The sequence below is a fragment of the Phacochoerus africanus genome, chromosome 12 (genome assembly GCF_016906955.1).
Source record: "Phacochoerus africanus isolate WHEZ1 chromosome 12, ROS_Pafr_v1, whole genome shotgun sequence".
Taxonomy (NCBI): Eukaryota; Metazoa; Chordata; class Mammalia; order Artiodactyla; family Suidae; genus Phacochoerus; species Phacochoerus africanus.
The window spans coordinates 44,871,728-44,889,447 of NC_062555.1; the positions used below are offsets into that span (position 1 = coordinate 44,871,728).

The 17,720-nt window shown below is 39.6% G+C and overlaps 1 long non-coding RNA gene across 3 annotated transcripts in view; it reads left to right on the plus strand.

Moving 5' to 3' along the window:
- LOC125112777 (uncharacterized) overlaps window positions 1-17,720 on the plus strand; it is a 78,151-nt gene that overhangs the window by 45,434 nt on the left and 14,997 nt on the right. The window lies entirely within an intron of this gene.

The following is a 17,720-nucleotide window of genomic DNA, read 5'->3' on the forward strand; positions in this document are numbered from 1 at the left end:
GGGGGCCAATCAGAGCTCTAGCCGCCGACCTACACCACAGCCACAGCAATGCCAGATCCAAGCCGTGTCTGCAACCTACACCACAGCTCACAGCAATGCTGGATCCTTAACCCACTGAGCAAGGCCAGGGATCGAACCTGCAACCTCTTGGTTCCTAGTTAGATTCGTTTCCACTGTGCCATGATAGGAACTCCGAGTTTTCCTATTTCTTGAGTTTGGGTTGTATGGCTATAAACTTCCTTCTTAGAACTGCTTTTGCTGCGTCTCATAAATTTTGGAATGTTATGTTCCATTTTCATTTGTCTCAAGATATTTTCTTTTTTCTTTTTGTCTTTTTAGGGCCACACCCAGGACATGTGGAGGTTCCCAGGCTAGGGGTCAAACCAGAGCTGCAGCTGCTGGCCTACACCAGAGCCACAGCAACTCGGGATCCGAGCCACATCTGCAACCCACACCACAGCCCACAGCAATGCCAGAATCCCAACCCACTGAGTAAGGCCAGGGATCTAACCCAAATCCCCATGGATGCCAGTTGGGTTCACCAACTGTTGAGCCACAGTGGGAACTCCTTAAGGTATTTTCTGAATCCCTGCTTGCTCTCTTCATTGACCCTTTTTTTTTTTTTTTTTTGGTAACATGTTGCTTAATCTCCACATATTTGTGTTTTCCCCGTTTTTCTTTCCATGATTGATTTCTAGTTTCATATAACTGATTTTGGAAAAATGCTTGATATAATTTGTGTCCTCTTAAATTTGTTGAGACTCTTTTTGCAGCCTAGCAAAAAAAAGTGATCTATCCTGGAGAACATTCCATGTGCACTTGAAAAAAATGTGTATTCTGCTGTTTGGGGATGGGATGTCCTATAGATGTCTATTAAGTCCAATTGATCTGTTATGTCATTTAAGATCAATTTTGTCTTACTGATTTTTTTGTCTGGACAATCTGTTCATTTATGTAAGTGGGTGTTAAAGTCCCCCTACTATTATTGTTTTATTGTCACCTTCTCCCTTTGTGTTTGCTAATATCTGCTTTATATATTTAGGTGCTCCTTTATTAGGTGCATGCATGTTAATGAGTGTTATTTCCTTTTCTTGTATTGATAACTTCATCATCATATAATTCCCTTCCTTGTCTTTTGTTATAGACTTTGTTTTTGTTTTGTTGTTTGTCTTTTTAGGGCGACACCCTGTGGCATGTGGAGGTTCCCAGGCTAGGGATTGAATCAAAGCTGTAGCTGCTCAACTATTCCACAGCCACAGCAATGCCAGATCTAAGCCTGTCTGTAACCTATACCCCAGCTCATGGCAACACCAGATCCTTATCCTTAACCCACTGAGCGAGGCCAGGGATCAACCCTGTGTCCTCATGGATGCTAGTCATATTCATTTCCACTGAGCCATGACGGGAACTCCTAGACTTTGTTTTGAAGTCTACTTTGCCTAGTATGGGTATCATGACACCTGCTTTCTTGTCCTTTCTGTTTGCATGAAATATCTCTTTCTATCCCTTTACTTTTGGTCTATGTGTGTCTTTAGCTCTAAAAGGAATCTCTTGTAAGTAGAATGTAGATGGGTCTTATCTTTTTACCCAGCCACCCTATGCTTTTTGATTGGAGCATTTAGTCCATTGACATTTTAAAAGATTATTGATAGGTATATACTTATTCCATTTTGTTACTTGTTTTCTGGTTGTTTTGTGTTCCTTTGTTCTTTTCTTTTTGCTTCTTTTCATATGATTTCATGGTTTTGTTTAGTGGTATGCTTGTGTTGTTGGGTTTTTTTTCTTAGTTTTTTTTTTTGGTATCTATTATGGGGCTTTAATTTGTGGTTACCATGGAGTTCATATATGTTGACTATTAGTATATATACTTGCTTCAAACTGGTAATCATTTAAGTTCAGACACATTCTAGGAGATCTACATTTTTTTACTCCTCTTCCCCACATTTTGTTTTTGATGTCATATTTTACATTTAGAGTTAGGATAGGGTTAGGGTTAGGTTTGGGGTTAAGGTTAAGGTTTATCACCACTGGATGATGAATGGACTATAAGCCAGCCCTCTAGTCCACTGATGGTCAGAGTCCTTCTGTGTATGTTAATGAGTGCGAATTTTAAGGTCAAGTTCTCACTAAGCTGTAGTTCTCCAGTCTGGAGTGCATCAAGCTCAAGTCATATTCCCAACCAAGGTATTTTATTTTATACTGTTAAATTAGCTTGATGAAAATATAACATTGGGTAAAATATAAGAGAACAAAATTAGAGGATATTATTTATAGGAGGGTCAAAATTCACTATCTAGATAGACTTTTTCACTTGAGTCAAGGAGCAGAAACCCACATATCAGGAGTATAAACAAAACAAAACAAAAATTTTCCCATTGTGCTGCCACCAACAGCCTGGAGGAATTTTGCAAAAACTTAAGCTGTGAAGAAAGGCACTGTCATGTCATGTAAATCCCTGCCACTGTGCTTTGTGCTTTGGTATTTTTCACCAGCCTGGTCCTAACTGTCTGAGCAGGGCTTCCATTCTATGTGGAAGAAATGATGTTTTTCTAGCCTCATCTTACAGGACAAGCAGATGTGTAATAGAAACAGGCTCTGGAGAGCAGAGGATGGGTGTGTAGATCAGTGGTTCTCCAACTATGCTCCCTGGGCTGGCAGTATCAGCCTCACTGGCCATGTGTTAGCAATGCACATTCTCAGGCTCCACCCCATACCTCCTGAATCAGACATTCTGGGGCAGAGCCAAGAAATCTGTGTTTTGGGTTTTTTTAAATTGTTTATTAATATTTATTTGCTTTTTTATATATAATGATTTTTATTTTTTTCCATTATAGCTCATTTACAGTATTCTGTCAGTTTTCTACTGTACAGCATAGTGACCCAGTTACACATACATGTATACATTCTTTTTTCTCACATTATCATGTTCCATCATAAGTGACCAGACATAGTTCCCAGTGCTACACAGCAGGATCTCATTGCTAATCCATTCCAAAGGCAAAGATAAAGTCCTGACATATACTTCAGCTGGACAAACACAAGTCCTGTGCTCCACCCCTGATCTGGAGGGCCTGGGATTAGGGAAGGGGGGGCTTCCTCATGGTAGTAGAATCAGAATTACCTGGAGAGACTGAGCCTCCTTCCTACTACCATGAGGGAGCCCTCCCTCCCCTAATCCCAGGCACTCCGGATCAGGGGTGGAGCACAGGACTTGTGCTTATCCAGTTGAAGTAAATGTCAGGACTTTATCTGAAGCTCCCAGAAGACGCCTGTTCTTCTAACTGCCTTGGGCTCACTTTCTTGGACAGCTGGCTTGTAATCCCAAATGGCGAACCTGTCTGCGAATGAAGCCAGTGGGTGGAAGAAAGCCGAGCAAGTGGGGCCAAGCCCTGTGCCTCAGGCGGAGAGACTCAGGTCCTGATAAGCCTGCCGCAGCCCAGACATCAAGCACCACTTCAAGCCAGCTCTGCTGTGGGCTCTCCAGATACAAACAGGGATTACCTTTTTACTGAGGCCAATTTGGCCTGAGTATCTTGACACTTAAGACTGAAGGAATTCTAAGGAATACAACATGCAGATGCTATTCTGTGCCAGTTAGTGAAGATAAGTGTTTTTTTTTTTTTTTTTTTTTTAAGAATACTACACTAATGAGAACTCACTCTGAGCAGAAAAGCTTGCCTCCTGATTTATGAAGAAAACTAAGGACACTTGGACACCCTTATCAACATGGCTCTTCCCCTTCCTCTCCTCTGTGGGAGGTTTCCTTGCCCTCGTGCCTTCTCACATCCCCCAGGACCTTGCTTCTTAGTTCCCGCCTTTCTTGCTGCATCCTCACCCCTTGGGCTCTGCAGCCTCCTTGCCTTCCATCTATGAAAATGTTCAGATCTCCCCTCCTTGAAAAATGACCCACCTTAGCCACCACTCTCAGCTAAACCTTGCAAGATAGTAGCATCAATTTACTATTTTCATTGCCTCACCTCCCAATACATTTCTCCCTTCACCGCATACCTGAAAATGCTGCCACTAGGACTACCAGTGCCCACCCCATGCTGGAATCCAGTGGACACTCCGTGAGTTCTCTCTCTCATTGCCTCATTGGTCACTCCTCTCTGCTTGGTATTTTCTACTTCCGTGGATTATTTGATACCACACTCTTCTAATTATCTTCATGCTCTAGCTTTTCTAGCTTTTCTAGCTTCATGCTCTCACTGCCTCCTTATACCTCCTCCTCTGTGTACCTAGAATTCTGCTCTTGGCACCTTGTTCCTCTCCTCTTCCTCTCCATGGGTGATCTCATCCATTCTCTTGTCTCAACTTGTACTGTGTTCCATGGATTCCAGAAGCTGGACATCCATTCTAGATTGTCCTGTAGATTCCAGCTCTGACATACAAGTGCCTACTCATCTGTCATTAAGCAGGTCCCACACTGACCCAACAACGGTATCAGATCTTCCTTCTACATTTTATAATTCAGTGGGCAACACCACCATCCGCCTGACCCCTCAGGTTGGAAATTTGGCTTCTTTCTCTTGATCTCTCACTTCTAAGCCGTCATGAATCCTATACATTTTGCCTACCAAAGGCTTCCAGAATATGGCTTCTTTTCTCCGTCTTCACCACCTCTCCACATCCAAACCACAGTTTGGATTATAGTCCTTTCCCCGTGGATTAAGGTCTGTCTTTTCCTCTTCAAATTAAGTCTCTAACAAACCTCCAGGAGGCCTCATTAACAGACACCTAGCCAAGCAAAACTCCACTGCCTCCCATCCTGTCCAGACTCCTTCATTGCCTTCACGTGGCTGACAAGAGGGTTCCTCAAATTGTCAGCCAGAGAACATCTACGTCAAGCCCCTCTGTGGCGCTTGTGACAGTGCTGATTCCTAAACCTTCCAACAGTCCTACCCAGTCCCAGTCGTCAGCGGATGCCTAGAAATGTTGCGTGTTCCCAGAGGTCCCTCAGTGATACACACAGTAAAGTTTTGGAACGGAGGACCCTCCTGATCCTGGCCTTGCCTCTCTTTTCTGAGTTCTTTCGTACTGTTCGCTGACTTTAGCTCCATTTAGGTTTTTATACTCCTAAGTGCCTGTATTTTACTGCACTAAATATGTCCCTGCCATGATTTTGCTCATGCCTCTATTGAAATACCCAGCTGCTGCCCCTCCTTCCACACCCACTTTGCCTGCTTATCTCCTATTTACCCACTGAGATTCTCAGCTCCTCTTTCCTCTTGTGCAGAAATCCTTGATGTTTTACCCTGCAAATCCTCCTCCCTCCCGTGTCTTGTTCTTTCTGTTCAGCAGGCCAGGTCCCCTTTTGAGCTTCTGCACGGACCTCTGTCTTGTTACTCTAATGCCTGGTCTCATTTTTCCCAACTTGTGTGCCTCTTTCTCCCTCTACAGTGTGAGGACCTTGAAGTCAGGGACTATGTGCTATTCAATTCACTAATCCTCATCCCAAGTACAGGCTGGGGACAGAGCAGGCACTCAGATGTTTCTCCCATAAATGGAGTGTGCACACTTATTGGCTGTTTCTCTGCTACAGAAATGGAAAATTGTTAATAGTACAATCAGCAGAGGGGCAGATGGTAGGAGAACATGGAGGAGGTGGAGGTGAGATGAACAGTGACAGTGTTAAGGATGCATAGAAAGGGAAGATGCTGGTGGAAAGGGGACCATTAAAGCCGTGGTGATGGTGGAGGAAGGAGATCATGAGCTTCTGAGCAAAGGCAGAAGCAGAGATGGTAGAGGTAGTTTCTCTCTTCTCCCAGTTTTTTGAATTTTTGTTATGAAAGGGTGTTGAATTTTATCAGGTGCTTTCTTGGCATTTATTGAGATGTTCATGTGATTTTTATCCTTCCTTCTGTTAATGTAATAAATCACATTAATTGATTTTCATATGTTGAACCACCCTTGCAAACTAGGGATAAATCCCAGGTAGTCATGGTGTATGAGCTTCTTAGTCTTCTGCTAAAGTCATTTTACTAATACTTTGTTGCGGTTTTTTGCATCTGTGTTCATTAGGAATATTGGTCTGTAATCTTCTTTTCTTGTAGTGTCCTTGTCTAGCATTGCCACTGGGGTAATTCTGATCTCATAAAATGAGTTTGGAAGTGTTCCCTTCTCTTCAGTTTTTTTGGAAGAGTTTAAGAAGGATTGGCATTAATTCTTCTTTAAATGTTTGGTAGAATTTACCTTTGAAACCATCTGATCCTGGATTTTTATCTGTTGGGATGCTTTTGATTATTGATTCAATCTGCTTCCTAGTTATAGGTCTATTCAGATTTTCTATTTCTTCGCTTCTTCAGTCTTGATAGGTTGCAAATTTCTAGGAATTTATCCACTTCTTTTAGGTTATTTAATTTTTGCTATATGTAAAGGCTGTATATGAAAAGCCCATAGCTAATTTATAATCGGTAAAAAACTGAAAGCTTTTCCATTAAGATCAGAAAAAGGGTAAGGATGCCCATTCTCACTACTTCTATTAACCATATTACTGGAAGTCCTAGCCAGAATATTTAGCAACAAACAAACAAACAACAACAAAAATGTGTCTTAGTCTGTTCAGGCCAGTGTAACAAAATAGCACAGACTAAGTGGCTTATACACAGCAGAAATTTTTTGCCCATGGTTCTGGGGGCTGGAGGTCTGAGATCAGGGTGACAGTGTGATCAGGTGACAGCCCTTTTCAGGGTTGCAGACTTCTTGTTTATTACACACAGTGGAAGAGGCTAGAGAACTCTGTGGGATATTTTATAAAAGCCCGAATGCCATTCATGAGATTCCTGTTCATACTCATGGCCTAATGCCTTCCCAAAGAGCCCACCTACTAATGCCGTCAGCTTTGGGGATGAGGGTTTCAATATATGAATTTTGGAGAGACACAAACATTGAGACCATAGCAAAAAGGTATCCAAATTGTAAAGGAATAAGTAAAATTAGCCCTGTTTACAGGTGATATGATCTTATATATAGAAAACCTAAAGACTCCACACAGAAAAACTGTTAGAACTTGTAAGCAGATTCAGTAAAGTCTCAGGATACTATATCAACATACAAAAATCAGTTGCATTTCTATACACTAATGGCACATCGTAAAGGAAATTAGGAAAACAGTCTCACAGTAGCATCAAAAGGAATGAAATACTTGGGAATAAACTAAGACATGGAAAGACTTGTGCACTATAAACTAAAACACCGATGAAAGAAATTAAAAAAGACAAAAAACAAATGAAAAGACATCCTGTGTTCATGGATTGAAAGCCTTAATATTGTTAAAATGTCCATACTATGCAAAGAGTTCTGCCGATTCAATGCAATCCCTAATAAAATCCCAATAGTATATTTTTACAGAAAAAAAAATCCTAAAATTCATATAGAACCAAAAAAGACCTGAAAACAGCCTTGGAAAAGAAAAAGCTGGAGGCATCACATTTTCTGATTTCAAAATGTATTACAAAGCTTATCATAATTAAAACAGTATAAATACTAGGATAAAGACAGACATATTGATCAATGGAACAGGATAGAGAACCCAGAAATAAATCCATACATGTATGGTCAACTGATCTTTAACAAAAGTGCCAAAAATACATAATAAAGAAAGGATAGTCTTTTCAACAAATGATGTTAGGAAAACTGGACACCCGCATCCAAAAGAATGAAATTAGACCCTTATCTGACACTATACATAAGAAACTAAAAAACTCCTAGAAGAAAACTCTAAGGGAAAAGCTTCATGACATTGGTCTTGGCAATGATTTCTTGGATATGACACCAAAAGCACAGATAACAAAAGCAAAAATAGGTAAGTGTGACCACATCAAACTTAAAAGCACAGCAAAGGAAACAACCAGTAGAGTGAAAAGGAAACCCATGAAGTGGGAGAAAATATTTGCCAACCACATATCTGATAAGGGATTGAGTTCCAAAATATGTAAGGAACTCCTACAACTCAAGAGCAAGACAAAACAAAACCAACAAGCAAAAAAACCCGCCTGATTTAAAAATGGTCTCAGGGAGTTCCCATCGTGGCTCAGTGGTTAGCGAATCTGACTAGGAACCATGAGGTTGCAGGTTCGACCCCTGGTCTTGCTCAGCGGGTTAAGGATCCTGTGTTGCCGTGAGCTGTGGTGTAGATTGCAGACCGCAATCCCGGCTCGCATCCCACGTTGCTGTGGCTCTGGCGTAGGTCGGCGGCTACAGCTCCGATGAGACCCCTAGCCTGGGAACCTCCATATGCTGCGGGAGCAGCCCTAGAAAAGGCAAAAAGACAAAAAGACAAAAAAAAAAAAGTCTCAGGACATAAATAGACATTTCTACACAGATTTGCAAATAAGCAACAATTTATGAAAAGATGTTCAGTGTCACAAATTACCATGGAAATGCAACTCAAAACAAACGAGACAAGTGTTGTGGATGTGGAGAAATCAGAACTCTTGTACTCTGTTGCTGGAAATGCATATAGTACAACCACTGTGGAAAACAGTATGGAGGTTCCTCAAAAAATTAAATACAGAACCACCATTTGACCTGGCAATCCACTTCTGTCTGTTTAACCAAAAGAATTGAAATCAGGATCTCAGAGAGATATCTGCACTCCCATGATCATTGCAGCACTATTCACAATAGTTAAGATGTGGAAACAAATGTCCAACGATGGAAGAATGGATTTTTAAAAAATGTGGTATATATACACACAACAGAATATTATTCAGCCTTAAAAAAGGAAATCCTGCAATATATGACAATAGGTGTGAACTTTGAGGGTGCTATGCTAGGTGAAGTAAGCCAGTCACAGAAGGACATATACATTGCATGATTCCACCTTTTGAGGTATCTAAAATAGTCAATCTCATAGAAGCAAAGAATAGAAGGGTGGGTGGTTGTCAGCAGCTGGGCAGAGGTAGAAATGGGAAGTTGTTAATCAATGAATATAATATTTCAGTTTCGAAAGATAAGTTTAGAAGTCTATTTACTACATTGTACCTATAGATAAAAATAGTGTATTGTAACTTTAAAATTTAAGAGGGTAGATCTTAAAGTTCTCTTGTAGCACAGTGGGTTAAGGATCCAGCATTGTCACTGTGGTGCAGGTTCAATCCCTGGCCTGGGAACTGCCACATCCCAAACATGCAGCCAAAAATAAAAAATAAATTTAAAAATTACACAAAGGGGGTAGATCTTCTGTTAAATGTTCTTACCACAATAAGATAAAAGAGAGAGAAAGAGAAGGTAGAGAGATTGGAGCTGAGATTTCTGATAGGATTCAGTGGCTGGATGTCTATAGCAGGTGGACATACTAGTTTTCTATTCCTGTGTGACACTCGCTGCAAACTTAGTCGTTTAAAACAACACTCATGGAGTTCCCATTGTAACTCAGTGTGTTAAGGACCTGAGGTATTGTCCGTGAGGATGCGGGTTCAATCTATGACCTTGCTCAGAAGGTTAAGGAGCCACCATTGCTGCAAGCTGTGGCTTAGGTTGCAGATGTAGACTATACTAGGTTGCTGTGGTGGTGGCGTAGGCCTGCAGCAGCAGCTCAGATTCAGTCTCTATCCTGGAAACCTCCAAATACTGCAGGTGAGGCCCTAAAAATTTTTTTTGCTCCTCTGAGCCATCTGAAAGTTCTAAAGAATATTCTCCAGCTTGTAATGGGTTATAAAATGTGCTTAAAATTGAGGTCTCAGATTTTTACTAATTCTTGAGAGAACCTGGCCCCAAGTGTTAATTACAGTTGGTATTTTTTTTTCCTTCTTTCTTTCTCTTTTTTACGTTCTTTTTTCCTTTTTTTTTTTTTTTTTTTGTCTTTTTAGGGCCGCACCTGCGGCATATGGAAGTTCCCAGACTATGGGTCGAATTGGAGCTTCAGCTGCTGACCTACCTCACAGCCACAGCAACGCAGGATCCAAGCGGCGTCTACAACCTACAGCACAGTTCACACCAATGCCAGATCCTTAACCCATTGAGGGAGACCAGGGATTGAACCCAAGTCCTCATGGATACTAGATAGGCTCGTTAGCACTGTGCCACAGCGGGAACTCTGCAATAGGTATTTCCACCTCATGGCAGGAAATGGCAGGATGCTGCATAATAGTGTCGCGTGTTTCCACCAGCTGAAGGTCTCAGTGTGTAAAAGTTGCAAGGTAATGTTCCTTCTTCCTCAAAAATTTAGCCATAAGTCTAAAATATCAACTGCCTAGACCAGCCCTTCCAGAGATGACCAGATGGTCTTCCACTGTCTAGGTAAACATGTTTCCATCATTCCCCCTTCCTGTCCGCAAATTCTCGAAGGAAGAGAGAAGAACCCAATGTAAATAAGCATCTTCTTCATTCATCTTTCAGAGATGGGGAGGCAGCAGGCTAATTTAATGATAAAGAACTAGGTTGTAAATCTGCCATTGCTAATAGAGATGTGTATGAGGTGCTAGAGAAATCCAAGGATGGAAATAAAGGTCAAAATTCAGCAAAGGAGTGAATCATGAAAGACTTTTAATGCCAGGATTTTTTTTTTTTTCTTTTAAGGGCCGCACTTCCAGCATATGGAAGTTCCCAGGCTAGGGGTGCAATCAATTGGAGCTGCAGCTGCTGGCCTACGCCACAGCCACAGCAATGCCAGATCTGAGCCACATCTGCAACCTCGCTACAGCTTGCAGCAACTCTGATCCTTAACCCACTGAACGAAGTCAGGGATCGAACCCTCATCCTTACGGATACTAGTCAGATTCCTTTCCATTGAGCCACAACAGGAACTTCAGGACTGGGTTGTTGTGTCTTGCTTTGTGTTGTAACAACCAGTTTTATATCTGTGTGGGGTTTTGTTTTTTAACTGCAAAATTTATCTTATTTTTTTACTTTACTGAAAAATTTAGGTACTAGAAACCACATGATGTTTAACATGTATCATTTGATCATTTTTGACAGATATACATCTGCAAAGTCATTGCTGTAATGAAAATAAACACAGCCATGATCCCCCCAGAGTTTCTTCACACCCCTTGTCCATCCCCCTCTTCCTCCCTCATAGCCTGGCAGTCACGGATCTGTTTTCTGTCATTTTAGCTAATTTTAAATTTTCTAAAATTTTCTATAAATGAAACTATATGGTATGTTCTCTTGTCTCGCTTCTTTTATTCAGCATAACAATTTTGAGATTCATCCATAAGGCTGCAAGTCTCCTTAGTTTATTCATTTCTATTGTGGAGTTCTATTCCATTGACTACATATGCCATATTTTGCTTATCATTTTGACCATTGATAGGCATTTAGGTTGTTTCCAGTTTGGGGTGATTTCCAATCATGCTGATATGGACATTTGTGTACAAATTTTTATGTGAATCTGTGCTGTCATTTGTCTCTGGTGAATATCTAGCATAGAATGGCTGCCCATTATGTGGCAGAAGTATGTTTAACTTAAACTACTGAAAACTCATTTTCCAAAGCAGCTGTACCATTTTTCCTCTCCTCGAGTGTGAGAGTTCCAGTTGCACCACATCCTCACCATCATTTGACATCATCAATCTTTTTTTTTTTTTTAATCCATCTTAAATGGGGAAATAGTGGTGTCTCATTGTGGTTTCAGTTTGCATTTCCCTGTTGACAAATGATATTGAGCACCTTTTTATATACTTATTGCCCATAATTTTTTCTTTTGTGAAGTATCTGTTCAAATCTTTTGACCATTTTTTTTTATTATTGAGTTGCAAGACACAGAACAGATTTAAGCAAGAGACTATCATAATCAAACTTAAGTTTTAGAAAAATCATTCCAGGGGAAATATCATGGATGAATCACACCAGGGCCAGACTGCAGAAGAGGCTTCTCGGGATTATTAGAATAGTGCCATGAGGTTAAGAAGAAACATCTCTGGAGTTCCCATCATGGCTCAGCGGAAATGAATCGAACTAACATCCATGAGGATGGAGGTTCAATCCCTAGCCTTGCTCAATGGGTTAAGGATCCAGTGTTGCCATGAGCTGTGGTGTAGGCTGGCCGCTGTAGCTCCTGTTCGACCCACTAGCCTGGAAACCTCTATATGCCATGGGAGCGGCCCTAAAAAAATAAAATAAAATAAAACAAAAGGAAGGAAGGAAAGAAAGATATCGAGATAAAACTAAAAGGTATATTTTTCCGCTTGAGAGTTAATCAAGGGAATCAAATTCAGTTGAAAATGAGGGTCTAGAACTCAAGGGAAAAATAAAAACCTATATAACACTCGTTATATGCTAAGCACAATTCTGGGCATGCTCACAATTATCAACTCAGTTAATAGTTATTTATCCTTAAAATTGTCTGCCTCCTGCCTTCTCATCTCTACATGATGAATGAAGAAAAGGTTTAGTTATATCAGGATCCTCTCTTCTCCAATAACAATCCAGTCAGGCAGGCATTATTATTATTATCAATATTTTATAGATGAGAAAGCCAAGGCACAGAATGACTAAGTATTATGCCTGAACATGTGAACAACTAGTGTGATTACATGTATAGAAGACAGTATGGTTTAGAAGCTAGTAAAATGTGGCTTTAGCAGCAGGCAACTCAAACTTTAAAAGCTGTATCTAGGAGTTCCTGTCATGGCTCAGTAGTAACAAACCCGACTAGCATCCATGAGGATGCAGGCTCAATCCTCAGCCTCGCTCAGTGGGATAAGGATCCAGCGCTGCTGTGAGCTGTGGTGTAGGTTGCAGACATGGCTCAGATCCCGTGTTGCTGAGGCTGTGGTGTAGGCTGGTGGCTACAGCTCCGATCGAACCCCTAGCCTGACAACTTGCATATGCCTCAGGTATGACCCTAAAAAGACAAAAAAAAAAAAAAAAAAAAAAAAGCTGTGTCTCCCGTATACTGGCTGTGTAATCCTGGGCAAGTTTCTTGGGCTGTTACTTCTCCCTTATGTGTAGAATGAGGATAGCACTTTCTTTCTGATTGTTTTGAGTAGTGAGTGAAGAAACTTGTAAGTTCCTAGATCAAAAATACATGCCTGACACATGTGAGTACTTGTCCCGCTTTCCAGTAGGTGCAGCCACAGGGATGAATGAGATTATCCAGGGACCAAGAACATAAATGGGGAAAGATGGAAACTGCAAAAACACTGCCTTGGTGGATAGAATGTGAGGAATAAGGAAAAAGGGAATCGGGAGAACACGGTGGGGCACAGATTAGCTTCCCACGTTTCTAATGAGGGCAGAGAGGTGCAATCTGTCATACTTTGCACACTCGATTCTATGTCAAGACACACTTTCTACAAAATAAAGAACTTTTGGAATATATTGTAACCCAAATTGAGGTATGATATCCCAGAGGCCCTTATTCTTTTTTTTTTTTTTAAAAAGTTGAACTATAAAAGCAGAACATGCTGAAAGAAATTCAAATGATATAAAAAGTTATGGACTAAAAAGTGAGACTTCTCAGTATGGCCACTGTCCCCAAGTAGACTATGCCAACAGCCACTTTGGACCTTTCATTCCATTTCATTTACATAATTTGACATACAAGAATGTAACGTCCTTTCAGGCCAGTAGATACACAGATGGATATGTGTAGTGGTATATTGTCGCTACACTACAATAAAGTAGTATGGAAAAAGTCACCTCATGTTTTACAACAGTAGCAAGTATAAACTATATTTACCATTGTATATCATTTTCCTAGTGATAATAGTAGGATTGATTATAATTTTTCTACAATCAATTCTACTGTCTTTGAGGAATTCCTGTTGTGGCTCAGCAGAATTGAACCTGACTAGTATCCATGAGGATACGGGTTTGATCCCTGGCCTCGCTCAGTGGGTTAACAATCCAGCGTTGCCACGATCTGTGGTGTAGATCACAGACACAGCTCAGATCTAGCTGTGGATGTGGTATAGGCTGGTGACTGTAGCTCTGATTTGACCCCTAGCCTGGGGTCCTAAAAAGAAAAAAAAAATTATACTGCATTTGACATTCATATACAAATAGGAGTGTTCAAATGAGACTGTTTGGTCTAGGGCCAAGTGTATATTAAATTTTGAGAGAACTGCAAAATTGCCCTCCAAAAATGTATTAGCAATTTGAAGCCCACTAGTATAAAGTAATAGCTAATATCTATTGAACATTAACCAGACACAAATACCGTGCTAGGGGCTTTATGCAGAGCATCTCAACAAACCCTACTGGGACATCCTATTATTATTACTTCTGCTTTATAGATATGGAAATGAAGGTGAGGGAAAGATGAGTAATTTGAATGAGGTAACATAGCTAAGACATGGTATAGCAGTGATTTAAATCCAAATTCTTTTAACTTATTATTGTCTTAAGTTTTGTTGATTCTTTTACTTACCACTATTGGTTTTATTCACCCCTTCCTCTTTCATAAATTAATCTTCATTATGGGAGTGCATCTTTGAGTCTTGTCTTGCAGGAAGAATATAAGGGTGACAAAAATGACGAAGTCCTTGTATGCCTAAGTGAGTTCTGTTTTATTGCCACTCTTGAGTGATAGTCTAGCTGGTTACAGAACTCTTGGCTTGTGTTCATTTCCCTTCAGTGCGTGTTGTGCCTTTAACTAATATCCTATTGTAGATAACACATTGGATGTCCAGCATATTTTCATTTCCTTCTAGGTAATCATGCTCTCTCTCTCTCTCTCTTCCAGACTCTCTATCATGTTATGGGACTCTTTCTATTGGTGAAGTTCACAAATTTATGGAAAAAGTATTCAGAACTTTAAATTGATTCCATCTTCAATTTAGGAAAACATATTGTTTATTTTATGTTGTTGGCTTAATTTTCTCCTAATAAGAAATTCTACCAGGTGGATAGTGAATCTCTTGGATCTACTTTCTTTTTTTTTTTTTTAATTAAAGTGTAGTTGATTTACATCCTAATAGTTTCAGATATATGATATAGTGATTCAACATTTTTATAGCTTATACTCCACTTAAAATCACTACAAAATGGGAGTTCCCTTCATGGCTCAGTGGTTAATGAACCTGACTAGGATCCATGAGGATGCGGGTTTGATCCATGGCCTCGCTCAGTGGGTTAAGAATCCTGTGTTGCTGTGAGCTATGGTGTAGGTCGCAGATGTAGCTCGGATCTGGCATTGCTGTGGCTGTGGCATAGGCCAGCGGCTGTATCTCCAATTAGACCCCTAGCCTGGAAACTTCCATGTGCTGCACATGTGGCCCTAAAAAGTAAAAAAATAAAATAAATTAAATCACCACAAAATAATGGCTATATTTCCCTGTGCCAACAACACATCTCTGTAGCGTATCCATTTTGTACAATCCTCTGCCCCCATCCTGCCTTTCACCTCCTTCCTCTCCCCTCTAGTAACAACCAGCTTGTTCTCTATACCTGTGTGTTGATTTCTGTTTTGCTATTGGTCATATATTTTACTTTTTAGATTCCTTGTACAAATGATAACAAAGTATTTGACTCTTTGTCTGGCTTATTTCACTAAGCATATTACCCTCTAGGTCCATCAGTGGCAGAATTTCATTATTTTTATGGTTGAGCGATATTCCTTTGTATGTATATACCACATTTTTATCCTTTCACCTCTTGATGGACATGTAGGTTGCTTTAATATCTTAGCTATTATGAATAATGCTTCTATGAACATTTGGATGTATGTATCTTTTTTTAAGGTTTTTATTTTTTCTATTATGATTGATTTGCATTATTCTATCAATTTCTGCTGTACAGAAAAATGACCCAGTCATGCATATATATACATTCTTTTTCTCATATTATCTTTTAATTAAAAAAATGCTAATTCAAGTATTTTCATTTTCTTTGGAGATATACCCAAGAGTGGAATTGCTGAATCATATGGTAGCTCTTAATTTTTAGTGTTTTGAAGAACCTCTGTACTGTTTTCCACAGTGGCTACTATGTATACTAGGGTTCCCTTTTCTCCATATCCTATCAATATTTGTTATTTATGTTCTTTTTGATGACAACCATTCTAACAGGCATGAGATGAAATCTGATTGTGGTTTTGGTTTGTATTTCTCTGATGATTTGCAGTGTTGAGCATCTTTCCATGTGCCTGTTGTCCATCTAATTTGTAAAATTTTCTATTCAGGTCTTCTGCCCATCTTTTAAGTGGGTTTTTTTAAAATATTGAATTGTATGAGCTATTTATGTATTTTGGATATTAACCCCTTATCAGTCATATCATTTGCAAATATTTTCCCATTCATTAGGTTGTCTATGGGCCAGGCTATGCCCCAGCACAGCAAAACTGGATCCGATCTGCATCTCTGACTCTTACTGCAGCAGCTTACAACAAAGCCAGATCCTTAACACACTGAGCAAGGCTAGGGATCAAACCTGCATTCTCATAGACAGTATTTCAGGTTCTTAACCCACTGAGCCACAGTGGGAACTCCTTGATGCAGCTTTAAAGGGGACTTTTCTTGTTTTCTAATAGTTCACTAACAGTGTGTAGAAAATAGCATATTCCTATATGTTAAACTTTTATTCTACAAATTTACTGAATTATTAGTTCTAATAGATTTTCAGTGGAGACTTGAGTTTTCGATATATAGTATCATACTATGTATAGTATCATGCCATCTGAAAATAGTGACAGTTTTACTTCTTCCCTTTCAATTCGGATGTATTTTTTTCCTTGTCTGGTTGCTATGGCTAGGATTTCCAATACTATGTTAAGTAGAAATGGTGAGAGTGGGCATCCTTGTCTTTTTCCTGATCTTAGACGAAATGCTTTCAGCTTTTCACCATTGAGTAAGATGTTAGCAATGGGCTTGCCATATATGACCTTTATTATGTTGGACTATGTTCACTCTATAGCCACTTTCTTGAGAATTTTAATCATAATTGGATGTTGAATTTTGTAAAAAGCTTTTTCTGCATCTGTTAAGGTGATCATATGATTTTATTCTTCAGTTTGTTAATGAGGTGTATCACATTGATTGATTTCCAGACATTGAACTATTCTTGTATTCCAGGAATAAATCCCACTCAGTCATGGGGTATGACCCTTTTATATATTGTTGAATTAGTTTTGCTAATATTTTGTTAAGGATTTTTTTTCCCTTCTATATTTGTAAGAGATACTGGTCTGTAATTTTCTTATTTTCTTTCTTTCTTTTTTCTTTTTTGTTGTTGTATCTTTGTCTGGTTTTGGTAACAGGGCAATGGTGGCCTTGTAGAATAAATTTGGAAGTGTTCTGTTCTCTTCTATTTTTTTGGAATAGTTTGAGAAATACAGGTATTAGTTCTTTATGTTTGGGAGAATTCTCCAGGGTGAATTCAACTTCACTTGTGATCAGTCTCTTCAGATGGTCTCTTTCGTCTTTATTGGGTCTGGAAGTTCATATGTTTCTAAGAATTTGTCAGTTTCTTCTAGGTTGTCCAATTTGTTGCATATAACTTCTCAAAGTATTCTCTTGTGATTTTTTTGTATCTCTGTGGTATTGGTTGTTATTTCTCCTATTTCATTTGTTACTTCATTTGTTTGGGTCCTTTCTCTTTTTTTCTTGATGTTCCTGCCTAAAGGCTTATCAATTCTGTTTATCTTTGCAAAAAACCTGGTCTTGGTTTCATCAATCTTTTTATTGCGCTTTTGTTTTTGTCTGGTTTTTGTTTGTCTTTTTGTCTTTTCTAGGGTCGCACCTGCAGCACATGGAGGTTCCCATTCTAGGGGTTGAATTGGAGTTGTTGCTGTCGGCCTTTGCCAGAGCCATAGCCACGCCAGATCTGAGCCAAGT